This window comes from Eurosta solidaginis, chromosome X (assembly GCF_040869045.1).
Source record: "Eurosta solidaginis isolate ZX-2024a chromosome X, ASM4086904v1, whole genome shotgun sequence".
Taxonomy (NCBI): domain Eukaryota; kingdom Metazoa; phylum Arthropoda; class Insecta; order Diptera; family Tephritidae; genus Eurosta; species Eurosta solidaginis.
Genome location: NC_090324.1, coordinates 106,729,181 through 106,744,458, shown reverse-complemented (window position 1 = coordinate 106,744,458; position 15,278 = coordinate 106,729,181). Strand labels below are relative to the sequence as shown.

General features: G+C 37.2%; 1 protein-coding gene across 10 annotated transcripts in view; it reads left to right on the top strand.

The window, feature by feature from the left end:
- Positions 1 to 15,278, top strand: part of CaMKII (Calcium/calmodulin-dependent protein kinase II) — a 3,892,153-nt gene that overhangs the window by 245,427 nt on the left and 3,631,448 nt on the right. The window lies entirely within an intron of this gene.

Sequence of the window (15,278 nt, the reverse complement as noted above, 5' to 3'; positions counted from 1 at the left end):
CCAAATTTATTTATACTCATATTACTTAATAATCTTTGCTTCTCGCAACTCTTCAATAATTGATATAATCTTGTTTTGATGGTTGTTATGACCAGCACTTCTTGAAGATATAAGCAACCTCAATCTGCCCACCAACTCATTAGGATTATCCCAATATTGAGAAATATTTTCACGGCAATCGATTGATTTCAATAAACCTCTACCCCTTATGAACGAGTGTGGATCATAATTGAATAATTTTCTGATAATATGTAGATATTTATACGACTTTGCCCCCTTAATTTGACTATCTGGGTTATAGTTAGGCCTGTGAGCATTTGTATCTAATAAAATCTGTCGATGGTTGTGCAAATCACCCTTTTTATAATGTTGTGGTTTTCTATGAAATATTAACTCGAACAGACCTGGTGTGATTTTCCATTTATCTCTACCAATCTGCAAAACATTTTTAGAACTAAATTTTAATGGTTTGAATCTAAATCGCCATTGTCCATTTGAATCTCTATTCAGACCATACAATGTATCAATCATTTTAATATCTTTAAGCAATTTTATATTGTGTAGTAGTAAATTGGGGGGGGGGGGGGGGGGGGGTGAGTAAGCTTAACCCGTTTATAATATTCATTTAGTTGATTTTTGCTCCGACGTTTTACAGGCTTATGTCTTTCCCGCATATCAGGATCTTCTTCGATTCTTCTCAAAATGTCATGTTCAGTTAGAGTAGTATTATCATTTAAAGTGGTTTACTTTTTATATTGTGTAATAGTAAATTGGGGGGGTGAGTAAGCTTAACCCGTTTATAATCTTCATTTAGTTGATTTTTACTCTGACGTTTTACAGGTTTATGTCTTTCCCGCATATTAGGATCTTCTTCGATCCTTCTCAAAATATCATGTTCAGTTAGAGTAGTATTATCATTTAAAGTTTCAACTTGATTTTGACTTTCTACAGCCTTGTTTAGTAATTGTTCATCATTTAGTTTGCTGGGAATATGCGAGGCTGGTCGTTCACATTTATTCATATAATTTATTTTTTCTTTAACGCCGATAACACTATCTAATTTTTCAGCAGGTTTTCGCTTTTCAGGTTTTTTTATCGATATCTGATTCAGTTTTTATCATGAGGTTTACTTGGAATATACGAAGCTGGACTTTCACAGTCATTCATAAAATTTATTTTTCGTCTAACGCTAACAAAGTTATCTGGTTTTTGTTAACAATTCTCATTAATATGATCAATAGACGTTCGCTCATTTTTTTAGGTTTCTTCATCGCTTGCCTCTCAACATTTTCTCTCCGAGAACTATTTGTAGAATATTCTAAATCTGCATCGTTCGAATAAATGTTTGTTTTACTATCAAGATCATTATCATTCACATAATTTTCAACGGTTGGCAATGTATCAAATTCCATGTCTTTACTTTCTTTTGCACTGTTCGCCTGCAAAATTTCATCATCATCACCATTATAATTGGTAACATTGTTTTTATTACTAGAGTTTTTCAAAGTATCAACTAATTCATTTAATGGTTTTGAAATGGGTTTAAATGTATCCTCCAACAAGTTGATTCTATCCAATTCTCCCAATTTCATTCTTTTAGGTTTTTCTTTTAATACTTTCCTGATCTTAACAAGATTTGCTAATACAGTCATATGATTATTTGACATGATTTTGGTAAATCTGTTACCTATCAGCTGTGTATCTGATAATAATCTGGTAAATCTGTTACCTATCAGCTGTGTATTTGATAAGAATCTGATGTGGTATATGTCTTTTATAGATCTTTTATAGTTGTACAAAATTATCGAAACCCTTTCGATATCGACCTTTATTTATAGGATCATCTTTACTTATAACAACAAAACGGTATTCATTTCTCCATGACTCTATACAAATTTTTAAAAATGTTTTGTATGACATATCTCCGATAACGTGATCATTATAGATATGCTTAAGATTCATTTCATCTTGTTTGAATACAATAATCATGTTTGCATCATCACGAATTAAGTGTTTAGGAATTTTTGCATAAGTTTGACATAAATAGAAAAAATCAATGTTCTTATGACGACCCATACAAAAATAATCTCATATTGTACTTTGTTTTCCACATATTACATCATCGAATATAAAAATTGAGTCTGGTTTAGCTTCAGCGGGTTTGATGGCATCAACATTTTCACTAAATGTATAAAGATTTATTCCTTTTATCGGCTCAATAAGCCTTTTTAGATAGATATATTTTGGTTGATATAATGATTTTGAATAAATGTATATATTTCGGAAATTAAGCTCGTTTGGGCTTTCAATTAAACTGGGCATAACATTAGCTTTACCACAATTTGACGGTCCCACAATCAGCGCTCGTATGGAATTTGGTAAAAGCGGACTATGTCTAGTAACATTTTTAACATTTATACAATTGTCGGCATTATTAACCTTAAGTTGGAGACGTTGTTTAACAACTTTCATTTTGTTTACTAGATTTATAGCAATATAAACAATCGCTTTTATAATAAAATCACCATTTAATTATAACTCACCCGCACTCACTCTCATTATTATTAAGAAGAAGAAGAAGAAGGTTTTGTAAATAGTTTGATTAATTCTTTACCTATTGAACTTCATTTACCTCGATATCAATTTTGTGGTCCTGGAACGAAACTCCGACAACGGATAGAAAGAGGAGATCAGGGTATAAATCCTTTAGATGAAGCCTGTAGAGAACATGATATTGCATATTCCCAATCGAAAGATATAAATAACAGACACCAAGCTGATAAAGTTTTATCTGAGAAAGCCTGGCAACGTGTAACATCTAAGGATAGTGATTTCAAAGGACGATCAAACGCTTGGTTCGTTACAAATGCAATGAAAGCAAAACTCAAATTGGGAATGGGTTTAAAAAATAAGAATAGAAATACATTTAAATGTAAAAAACGGAAAAAGATGAAAACTCGTAAATTATCATCTAATAAAAATGTTTTGATGGCAGTTAAAAAAGTATCAACATACTTCACAAAAAGAAGCCGCAGTCATTTAATGAGGCCTATAACATTTCTAAGAATGCTATAGAGTCTAGCTTTAAAAATAAAGAAATTAATATACCGAGAATAATTCCAGTTCCAAAAATTTGTGGAATTTTACCACTACTTCCAATTTTAACAGCGTTGGGTGCACTTGGTGGTATAGCATCTGGTGGATCAGCTATAGCAAAAGTTTTGAATGTTATCAGGAATGGAAAGAAGCAATTGGTTGAGGCTAGCCGTCATAATAGATATATGGAATCAATAGCTATGGGGAAGGGACTATTCCTCAAACCGTATAGAAGGGATATCCAAAAAAACGAATAAAAAGCCTACCCAAAAGACCGTTAACAGACATAGATTTAATGAAATATTGCAAACATCTATTGCAGAGGAATTTTTATGCGAAATTCCCTACCGAATAAACCGAATGCTCAAGAATGTGGAATTCTTAATTTAGACGATGCTGATGGTCCTGGCACTCATTGGGCAGCATACTATAAAAACAAAACTTATAACGAATATTTTGATAGTTTTGGAAATTTTTAGCCACCGTTTGATTAATTATCTGAAGCCACCAATACATTACAATTATGATCAGAAACAAAAATACAACACAGTAGTATGTGGTCAATTATGTTTAACATTTTTATTTAATAAAAAGAAATTATATGAAATATAGAATAAAAATTGTTCATTTTATTCTTAAATATATTACAGTAAAGTACAGTAACGAATTTACTGCAATTCCCCTTATTTGCAATCTTCTGCCAACGTTCGTATCGCTAAACTGTTGAATAAATAACTCCAATATTGAATAATGGAAAAATTACCTTTATTAAAGTACTCCACAATAACACTTATACTTTGCAACGAATAGCTTGCTTAATAACCAACTGATTGATAGCTCAAATGAAACTGATTATTCATGCCTCAGCCTGTGCCGCTTTTATACTCTTCGGTTTCCTCATTCACCCATTTCTCGTAAGGTCTAGTAATTTCGTGAACCTGATGCTTGTTTATGAGCTATATACACGTATATTTGCAATTTTGTATCCATATGCGTGTGTATATGTGAGCGGCTGATGATGACATGCGCTTGTGAGTATCTCTCTCTCTTGCCCCGCATGTATGTGTGCAGACATAATGATTAATTTGTTAACGTACATACAAGTGCAGCAGCTTGCTTCATTGTGTTGTGGCTTTATTTACTTAGTATCAGATTAGTGATGGGAGTATCACTTAGTGTCACAGATATTCGTCACACTGCCCTCCACCTAAGTCTGATCGTCCCGATCAGACAAATCTCTCTATCTAACCGCTGCTAGCCTCTCCAAATGAACCACTTTCATTTTGGTTCGTGGTTTGCCAATGGTTTGAATGCGGTACACAACATCGTTGATCCGTTTTACAAATTTGTATGGGCCTTCCCAGTTACACTGCAATTTCGGGGACAAACCTTTTTTTCGTTGTGGGTTGTATAGCAGCACCAAATCTCCTTCCTGAAACCCTTCCGAATTAATTGCTTTATCGTATCTCGCTTTCATCTTGTCACTCATAATCTTTGCTCGTTGCCTTACAAGATCGTGTGTCTCTCTCAGCTCTTCTTCCAAGACACCAGTGGATTTCTTGACATTCCTCTCTGCATCGGCACCTATCCCATACTTCAAATCAGCTGGCAGTCGAAGGTCATTGCCAAAAATTACTTTTGCAGGGGTTTGGCCCGTTTTCTCATGCACTGCTGATCGGTAAGCCATCAAGAATAATGGTATGCGGGTATCCCACTCCTTATGGTATTTGTCTACTACTTTCCTTAAATGCTCCTCCAAGGTTCTACTGAAACGTTCCACCATACCATCGCACTGAGGATGCAATGCAGTTGTCCGTGTTTTTCGAATGCCCAATGATTTACACATTTCTTGGAACACAGCTGATTCAAAATTCCTGCCTTGGTCAGAATGTAACTCCATTGGTACACCATACCTTGCAACCCATTCGTTTTTAACCACTTCTGCTACTGTTTCTGCTTTTTGGTTTGGGATTGGGTATACCTTTGGCCATTTACTGATATAATCTATAACTACCAGAACGTATTTGTTTCCCCGGTTGCTAGTAGGAAATGGACCTGCGACATCCATAGCTATCCTTTCAAATGGTGCACCTGAAATATACTGCTTCATCTGGCCATGACTTCGTGTTTTGGGCCCTTTCGCTCTGTTGCAGACCTCGCAGTTGGCAATCCACTCGGTGACCGACTGACGGCAATGAACCCAATAGAATCTCTGCATAATTTTCTCGAGCGTCTTTGTGATTCCAAGATGACCTCCACTTGGACCATTATGCAGCTCGCTGAGCACGTCAGGAATCCTGTTTCTGGGAACAACTATCCGTTTCTTCTTGCATTGATCATCCTCACTCTCCCATACTCGATGAAGGCAACCGGATATAAATTCTAAACTATTCCACTGTGCCCAATATGATTTCGCAATGGGACTCTCTGCTAACATCTCTTCTCTGCTTGGTCTTTCGTTTCGTTGGAACCCTTGCATAACATGTGACAGATCTGTATCTTCTAGCTGACACTTTCTTCGCTGTTCCTTGTCCCATTCATCCATACACGTTATAGCCATTAGCCGGACATCTATAATGTCTCCTTTAGCCTCGGCCCTTGAACAGTGCTTGCATTCCAAACTACATGGTCTTCGTGACATTGCATCGGCATTTCCATGGGTACTACCTTTCCGATGCTCAGTGGAAAATTCGTAGCTTTGTAGTCGCTCGATCCACCGTGCCAATTGTCCTTCCGGATTACGGAACAGCAGAAGCCACTTTAACGCTGCGTGATCTGTCCTGACACGGAATCGCTGGCCGTAGAGGTATTTATGAAAATGTTTAAGCACTCTACCAATGCCAACAGCTCTCTCCGTGTAACGCAATAGTTCCTCTCTGGTTTTCCAATCGAACGGCTGTAATATGCAACTACCATCTCCTGTCCATCAACCAGTTGTGACAAAACGCCCCCTATAGCATATCCACTCGCATCTGTATCTAAAATAAATGTTGCTCCTGGAATCGGATGTGCCAACATTGGGGCAGTGCACAAACGCTCCTTCAATGTATGGAAAGCCACCTCTTGCTCCTTTTTCCATTCAAAAGCTTTATTTTTTCTTGTAAGCTCATGGAGGCTATGTAGCCCTGGAAAAATTTGGTACAAATCGGCGGTAATATGTGCACAGCCCAAGGAAACTTCTCAATTCATGTAGGTTCTGTGGTCTTGGCCAGTCCTTTACAGCCTCTATCTTTTCGTTTGCAGTGCAGATGCCCTCTCTCGTTTCCTTGTGACCCAAATAATTTACTTCCTTTTTAAACAGCGCACACTTTTTGGTACTTAACTTCAGACCAGCGCCAGCTATTCTCTGGAAAACTTCCTCCAAGTTCTTAAGATGTTCCTCAAAGTTCTTGCCCAATACGATGATGTCGTCCAGGTATACCAAGCATGTTTTCCAATGTAGACCTTTCGGTACCTGGTCCATGAGTCTCTCAAAAGTAGCTGGTACATTACAAAGTCCAAAAGGCATTACTGTAAATTGCCAAAGACCATCACCGACACTGAAGGCTGTTTTCTCTTTATCTTCCTCCTTCACCTCAACTTGCCAGTAGCCGCTTTTCAAGTCCAGTGTGGAAAACCATTTCGTACCAGATAGCGAGTCCAGAGTGTCGTCAATTCTTGGCAATGGGTAGCTACCCTTTTTCGTAACGTCATTCACTTTCCGGTAGTCTACGCAAGACCTCATTTTTCCATCCCTCTTCTTTACAAGTACTACCGGTGGGCTCCATGGACTAGCTGATGGTTCGATGAAGCCGCTGTCGCTCATTTCTTGTACGATTTGACTCACAACTTTCCGTTTGGCCAGTGGAACCCTACGAGGAGCTTGACGTATCGGCCTCGCGTCTGCAGTGTCAATTTGATGTTTCAAAACATTGGTGCGGCCTGGTTTGGAACCATCCTGGTCAAATATGTTCGCGTACTTTGGGAGCAGTTGTTTTGCCTTATGCTGATAGGCTTCCTCTAGCCCCTGCGTCCATGTCCTGATGTCATTTGAAAGATCAGTATTACTAGATGAAACATATTCCTGGAGCTGTTCACAGTTAATACCTACTTCAGCCTCTTGGCATCTTCCCAAAATAGCTCCTTTGGTCAAATTAAATGGTGACTTGAACTCATTGAGTACTCTTACCGGAATACGTCCATCTTGTTTTGTCTTAGCCAGGGTTTTTCCTACAAGTATGTTCAGTGCTGATTTGTTTGCTGCTTCGACAACCCACAATTTGTTTGTCCCGCAATTTCCATCAACCTTTGCCCAGATGACTGCTTCGGATTTTGGTTGTATTTTCTGACTCTCTTCCACCAGCACTCGTTTACTGCTGTTGCCTCTCTCGTAGCCGAAATTAAGTGGCACATCCATGTTCTTATATCGCATCGTCTTGCTTTGCATATCGATCTTGATGCCTTGGTCGATTAAGAAGTCCACTCCAATTATGATTTCATCAACAATATCTGCCACTATAAAATTGTGTAGTAACGTGACGTTCCCAATTGCTGCTTCACATTCTACTTCTCCAATTACCTGGGTGTCCTCTCCCGTGGCTGTACGTAATCTTACTCCAAGCAATGGTCTTATCTTTTTGTTGACTAAATCCGCTCGCTCCACGCGATGAGCTTTGTACGCTGGCTTGCTCAAAAGTGAGGCTGTTTCCTGAGTCAGTGCATGCGATACCGTTTCAGCAAATGTTAGTTTTGGATTCGCATATGTAGCCCGCTTCATTTCCACATCTCGTATGCCATTTATGAAACTCTGGAGTTTTATCCTTTCAGTGTATTCCACGGGTGCGTCCGCATTTTCCAGATGAGCCAGTCTTTCAATATCTGAAGCAAACTCCTGCAATGTCTCATTTGCCTTTTGGTAGCGGTTTTGCAACTCAATTTGGAATATCTGTTACCCATGCTCGCTTCCATACCGTCGTTCTACAGCAGCCATCAATGCTTCATAGTTGTTCCGCTCTCCTTCGGGAATCGTCTGTAGGATTTCGGCTGCTGGCCCCTTCAATGCCACGAACAGTGCAGCAACTTTATCTTCCGCATTCCAGTTGTTTACTGCTGCGGTCTTCTCAAACTGTAGCTTGAAGACCTGGAAAGGAACAGAACCGTCAAAGGATGGCGTCTTTACCTTCGGATTGCTTGCTGAAACAGCTGGGCGATTTAGTTGTAAATGCTCCATACGACCTTTCAAATCATCGACTTCTGCCTGAAATTGAGCGATTTTTGCATTCTGCGCTTCCAGTTTTGATGAAACCCTTGCTTCCTGTTCTGATAGTTGGGAAGATATGCGAGATTCTTGTGCTTTCAACTGCTCAGCCATATATCTCTTCTGTTCTTCTAACTGTGTTTCCATCTTAGATGTAATCTGTGTCGACATTTCTGAAATACGCGTTTCTTGTGCTTCAATCTTCGATGTTGTACGTGTCTCCTGTGATTCCAGTTGGAATGCCAGTTGGGATGTTATATCTGTCTTTTGCGATTCCAATTGAGACGCCACTGTCGATGTTTGAGCAGATATTTCAGCCAAAATCATTTTCAAGTCTGTGCTCGTAACTGTCTGCGCAAGTGTCTCTTCCATTTTTGTTGTTTCCTCGCCATCAAGATGAAATTCATACTCTTCCACGTCAATTCCTTCTAATTCCATTGCCTGTCGTAGTCTTGCCTGAAGTTCGAGTTTATTGCCGGTTGTATTCAATCCACGGGCTTCCAACTCCTTTTTCAGTTGCTGGATCCTTAATTCACTTAACTTCGCCATGTCCTTGTTTTGTTCTGCAACTCTGGAATTTATTCAACAATTCCTCTTCTGACACCAATTGTAACGAATTTACTGCAACTCCCCTTATTTGCAATCTTCTGCCACAAACGTCGCTAAACTGTAGAATAAATAACTCCAATATTGAATAATGGAAAAATAACCTCTATTAAAGTACTCCGCAATAACACTTATACTTTACAACGAATGAATAGCTTGCTTAATAACCAACTGATTGATAGCTCAAATGAAACTGATTATTCATGCCTCAGCCTATGCCGCTTTTATACTCTTCGGTTTCCTCGTTCACCCATTTCTCGTAAGGTCTAGTAATTTCGTGAACCTGATGCTTGTTTATGAGCTATATACACGTATATTCATTCATTCATTATATATATATATATACCTTGGAACAAGTTTCCCATGGATAGATGTATCCATTGGTATCCATTTTGTAGTTTGTTGATCGTTATATCGTACAGTTTCACATTACTAGTAGAGCGCCATAATTTGTAATTCAGTATCAAACAGGTGGCACAATAAAAAAGAAGAAAATGTCTTTCCCGCAATATTTAGAAACGTTTTCATCAAGATATGGTGACTTAATTGATGATGATCATCGAATATTTTTTTATTCTATGTTAAATGAATTGAGATCATGTCTATCAGAACCATTTATATATTCATTCAATGGATTACATAAGAAATATTGTAATTTTGCTGATAATTCATATAAGGAAACAGAAGATATATGTGACTGTATTTCGTATTATTCACGATATAGAACATTAAAAAATGTATAATTTATATGCTGTCATATTTAAGGAGCCCAGATGGTTGTAATCAGTGTGAGAGCACGTTTTATTAAAATACAAAGCAAAAACTGCAAAACTGTGTGATAAAGTTCACCTCAACTCTACTACATATCTATATGATGATCTTAATATTAAATTTGATCGAAATCGGTATGCTCTATTATATGACATATATTTGAAATTTCAACAAAGTTACTATGGACGCACTCCCCAACCACTTTTATCGCCTGATCAATTTGTTCAACATGCTCCAATAATTGTTTTAGATATTACACATCAGAATGAATCTATAAAAAGCGGTCCCATCGATATTCGGATTGAGCTAAAATATCGACCCTATCCAAAAGACGAATAAAAAGCCTATCCAAAAGACCGTTAACAGACATAGATTTAATGAAATTCTGCAAACAGCTTAAACATTTCAGAGGAATTTTTATGCGAAATTCCTTACTGAATAAACCGAATGCTCAAGAATGTGGAATTCTTAATTTAGACGATGCTGATGGTCGTGGCACTCATTGGGTAGCATACTATAAAAACAAAAATTATAAAGAATATTTTGATAGTTTTGGAAATTTGCAGCCACCGATTGAGCTGATTAATTATTTGAAGCCACCAATACATTACAATTATGATCAGAAACAAAAATACAACACAGTAATATGTGGTCAATTATGTATAAAATTTTTATTTAATAAAAATTAATTATATAAAATATAAATTTTGGTTTTTCTTAAATGTATTACAGTAAAGTATTAAGGGGCATTTAAAAATTTGGGGCCCCTCGTTTAAAATCTGAGCCCGATAGGAGAGTTCCTATATTGATAAATGTCTAAGCTCTTTTTTTCTTGCAGGCAGAACACAAAACAAAACGCTCTAAGCTTTTTCTTATAGATCAGCCAGAACGAATGCGCCTAAATGTAAGCATACAAACTTACAATCTAATGAAATACGATATGTGGTTTTATTTGCTTATCTATATATATATATATATATATATGTGTGTGTAAATATGCTTCAATGTAGAACAGTTAAGGTTTCTTATCAGCATGTTTTGATTTTTTCTCTTGTACATACATATATTTTACTTTGTACATACAAACTTATACCCTAATAAAAAGACAAATAAAATGTTCAATAATGAAAAATCATGATTCAATAGGTTAAGATAACCTTTAGTTAACAATCTGCCCCTGATCGGGTGCCCGACATGCCCGTTTTGCAAACGAGAAAAAAAGGGGGCGGTACTACAAGTGCCCATCGACTCCTTTTTGTAGACTACAAAAAGGCGGGTTGGGGGTTGGGGATTGGGGGTTGGGATTGGGCGGTACTACAGGTGTCCAACTGCTACTTTTTGTAGACGAGAAAAAAGGGGGTGGGTGGGGGGATTGGGAAGCAGTCGCTCGATTAGAAATCTATGGGACTCTTTAAAACGGCTCGGGTGAAGTCTAGGACTCATTAGAAATATGAGGAGACATTTAAAAATTTGCGGCCCTTTAAAAATGCAGGGCCCCCATTTAACGATCCTCTCCTGAACGGCAAAGCTCTGCTAAAGGTAAAAAGCGCTAAGCTTTTTCTTATGCGCCACCTAGCGGAAGTTAACCAGAACACAAACCGGAACCGGATGATCAGCCAGATCACCTACCAGAAGAACGGATGCGATACCTAGCGGAATTGTTTTGCTGCATATAAATATGTGTGTCGGTGTGTATATACTTTTCCTTGCACCATTTGAGCTAGAACCCCCTTTTCCATACTACTATATTATAAGCATATATATAAAAAATTAAAGAAAAAAAAACTTTTTTAAAAATAAGCTTTTATTATTTTGGTTAATAAAATTAACTAAAAAGTAAACAATAAATTGACTCTAAAGAAATATAACACTTTATAAGTTCATTGTAAGCTTAAACGATAATTAGGCTTTTTCGTCTGCGACAAAAAAATTCTATATTGTACATAATTATATAGTTTTAACATTAAAACTTTACACCTAAATTATTAAATCGTACAGTTTATATCACAGTCCTAATTGTTCTAATAAAAAACGTGTTAAATTTTGATGGTATAATTAAGAACATTTAGGATCTCCTTTTCTTGCTATCGCAATGTAACACGCTTTTATTAGAACAATTAGGACTGTGATATAAACTGTAAGATTTAATAATTTAGGTGTAAAGTTTTAATGTTAAAAATATATAATTATGTACAATATAGAATTTTTTTGTCGCAGACGAAAAAGCCTAATTATCGTTTAAGCTTACAATGAACTTATAAAGTGTTATATTTCTTTAGAGTCAATTTATTGTTTACTTTTTAGTTAATTTTATTAAATAAAAAAAAATAAATGTAAGGCGCGATAACCTCCGAAGAGATCTAAGGCCGAGCTTCTCTTCCAATTTGCGTCGTGCTCCTCTTGATTTTTCCCTACAAATTGGCCGGACGGGACCTACATGTTTTATGCCGACTCCGAACGTCATCTGCAAGGCAGATGAGTTTTCACTGAGAGCTTTTCATGGCAGAAATACAATCGGAGCGCTTGCCAGACACTGCCGAGGGGCGACCCCGCTTAGAAAAATTTTCTTCTAATTGAAAAATCTTATTTCTAAAATTTTGATGTTGCTTTGCCCGGGAGTTGAACCCAGGGCATACGGTGTGATAGGCGGAGCACGCTACCATCACACCACGGTGGCCGCCAAGTTAATTTTATTAACCAAAATAATAAAAGCTTATTTTTAAAAAAGTTTTATTTTCTTTAATTTTATTTTTTACTTTTTAGTTCGTTTTATTAACAAGTAATAGAAGCTTGTTCTTATAAAAGCTTTAAATATAAGTATAGGGGGTGAAACAAAAACACATATATCAGTTACATCTGCGTATAATGCGTATTGAAATTTATTAGTACACATTTTATGCGCAGCAACTTCAGAGGTGTATTTAAAGTTTAAAGCATTGTAAATATAAGTATTGAAGTCATGAGCCTGGGCATTCGCGCAATTTTAGTGATGTAAATTGCATGGCGCCAGCGCCAATGCGGTGCCAGCTCAATGGTAGCTCATTGACGAAATTACTCCAAGCGAATTTTTGACGCTTCTTAGTAGTGAGTGCGTAGTACATTTTACTTGCGCTATTGAGTGAAACGACTTTTGTGTGTCAGGCACGAGTTTGGTGTTATTGGCGCTACTGGCAGTGATGACACTGAGCTGTTGACGGTAGCGCTGGTAGTTCAGATTTTGAATCAGAGAAAGAATTGATGACCCGTGTGAATTATTATGGCTTTGGCCGTGTAAATTATTATGGTGTATTTGTATATTTTAGATTTAATGCACAATTAATATTTGTGTGTTTGAGCGGCCAAATAATAACAGTAGTATTGCTAAAGTGCTGCTTAGTTGATGGAATGTCGCTAATTTCTTAGCGATGATCAGCAGATTGTCAATATTTCGTTCAACGGACGCGCGAAATTGCCACATCTGCTCAAATTTTCCAAAGATTTTCCATTCTTGATTTAACTTAAGCTGTTATGCCAATATTTTTCAGCCAGCTTTTTTCAAATAGGTAATTTTTCCAAAAGCAAAATAAATTACAGAAAAGATTACAGGGTTAAACAGCCTTAAAAATTCAGCTATGTTGGTTATACACAGAAATACAACAGAGGGTTGTGTCTCCGCTTTTCGCAAGCGATGAGTTTCACCACGCGTGACACGTGATTCACCACGTCCAAATATCACAATCCACGGATAGGTACCGGCGTGTTTGTATGGGACTTAGGCTGTTATGCCAAAGTAAATACAAATCTTTACCGATAACTGTGTTATCGATTAATTTATCGAATTCTAACAAAGTAATATTGCATTGTCATCGGAGTTATACATGTGTGCAAAATTTCAGCTCAATCGGACACCGGGAAGTGTATCAAATTTAACTTGCATGATTCCATTACAGACAACAAAAGTGAAAGTAAATAAAAGCTTATAAAAAACTGGTAAAGCAAACAGAGATTTGACCACAATATCGGTTCATATATAGACTAAAGATCAATCAAACATCAAATCAAATATGTAAATTTAAAAAATTAATATTCAATATTGTAAGTGTCTGGGTGACACAGTCAATCTGATAGTGTTGAAGTCCACAGACAAACAATAACGTTTCAGCGTGAGCGTAAAAAAAAAAAATAACAAAGTCTTTGCGGGAGGTGTGCCGCCCAATGCTGCCTATTTTCGGTGCAATTTGTGCTGCAACTCTACAACGTATTATTTTGAAGTCTGTTGGTGTGTAGAAAGTGGAACAAATAAACAAAAACACTTATCAGAGCGTATACAAAAACTACAATAAAAGCAGCAATCATTTAATAAATATCAATCAAAAAGAGCTGGAGGCAGCAATAACTACAAACAAAACACCATCAAAAGCCATTGCATAAATATATGTTTCGCAGGTATTTGAATAATAATATCATCTTATATGTATGTATATTAAAATATAAATATATTATTATTATTATTATTGTAAACTCCTTTTTTATAGAATTACTAGTTTATTTTACTGTTTTGTTAGTGAACTCTCTTTTTATTTAATTCAAAATGTTTCGTTCACCACAACATAATACACAAACATACACTTTCTAATAATTTAAATGATTCATTTATAAATATACCAAATGACACTTTATAACAAAATATTAAAAATCAGTATGATAATTATAATCAAAATGAAATTTCAGCAACTTCAGTCAAACTTCCACAATTTTGGACTAGTTGTCCAGAAGCGTGGTTTATACATGTTGAAACACAATTTAGTACCAAAAATATAACACAAGAGAATACCAAATACGAACATATTATAACATCACTTCCACAAGAAGATATAGTAACAATTTTAGATTTTATCCAAACTCCTCCCCTCAATAACAAGCAAAAATCGTCGGCGTGGCGCCCCTGTCCCGTTCAGGACGTCGCCCAACACTACCTAGCGACGAAATCTTGGTTATTTATTTCTGCTTTCTGTACTCACAAGGCATTTACTTACCCGCTACTAATTTAGTTTGTCATATGGCCCAGATGCGAAATGATCGCATGACCTCCTGTGTCGCTGATTATCGTTCTTGGCAAGTCGCTGGTGTGCCTGATCCTGCCGCGTCCTTTATTCGATGCGAGCGGATTTCTTGCTGCGCCTTGATTTTTCCCTTTGCCAGGTTATGTGTGACCGCGCTGTCTGAATCCCTGATGAAAAAGGCGGAAGTAGCGATGACCGAGAGCTGGCTGTGGTTGGTGAATGATAGCTGTCATTCGTGACACGGCCCGCAAGTAGAGAAGTTGCCAGATCGTTTTTTGGCTTAACCCCACAGGGTGACCGCAACAGGGCGAGTGCTGCAGCCGAGCACCGCTCGGCTATGCCCTCGAAAAGCTGGTGGATCAGCCAGTACTTCCTTTACCGCCTTATGTCCTTTGCGTGGTAGATTCCCACGGGTCGCCCCGACGAGCCAACTAGCTCTTAAAGGGCGTTCCCTTTCGCCGCTAGCACCATACAGCGGAGGTACTTCAGAGCGAGCTTCGCATTATAGCCTTCCATCGCATTGCTTA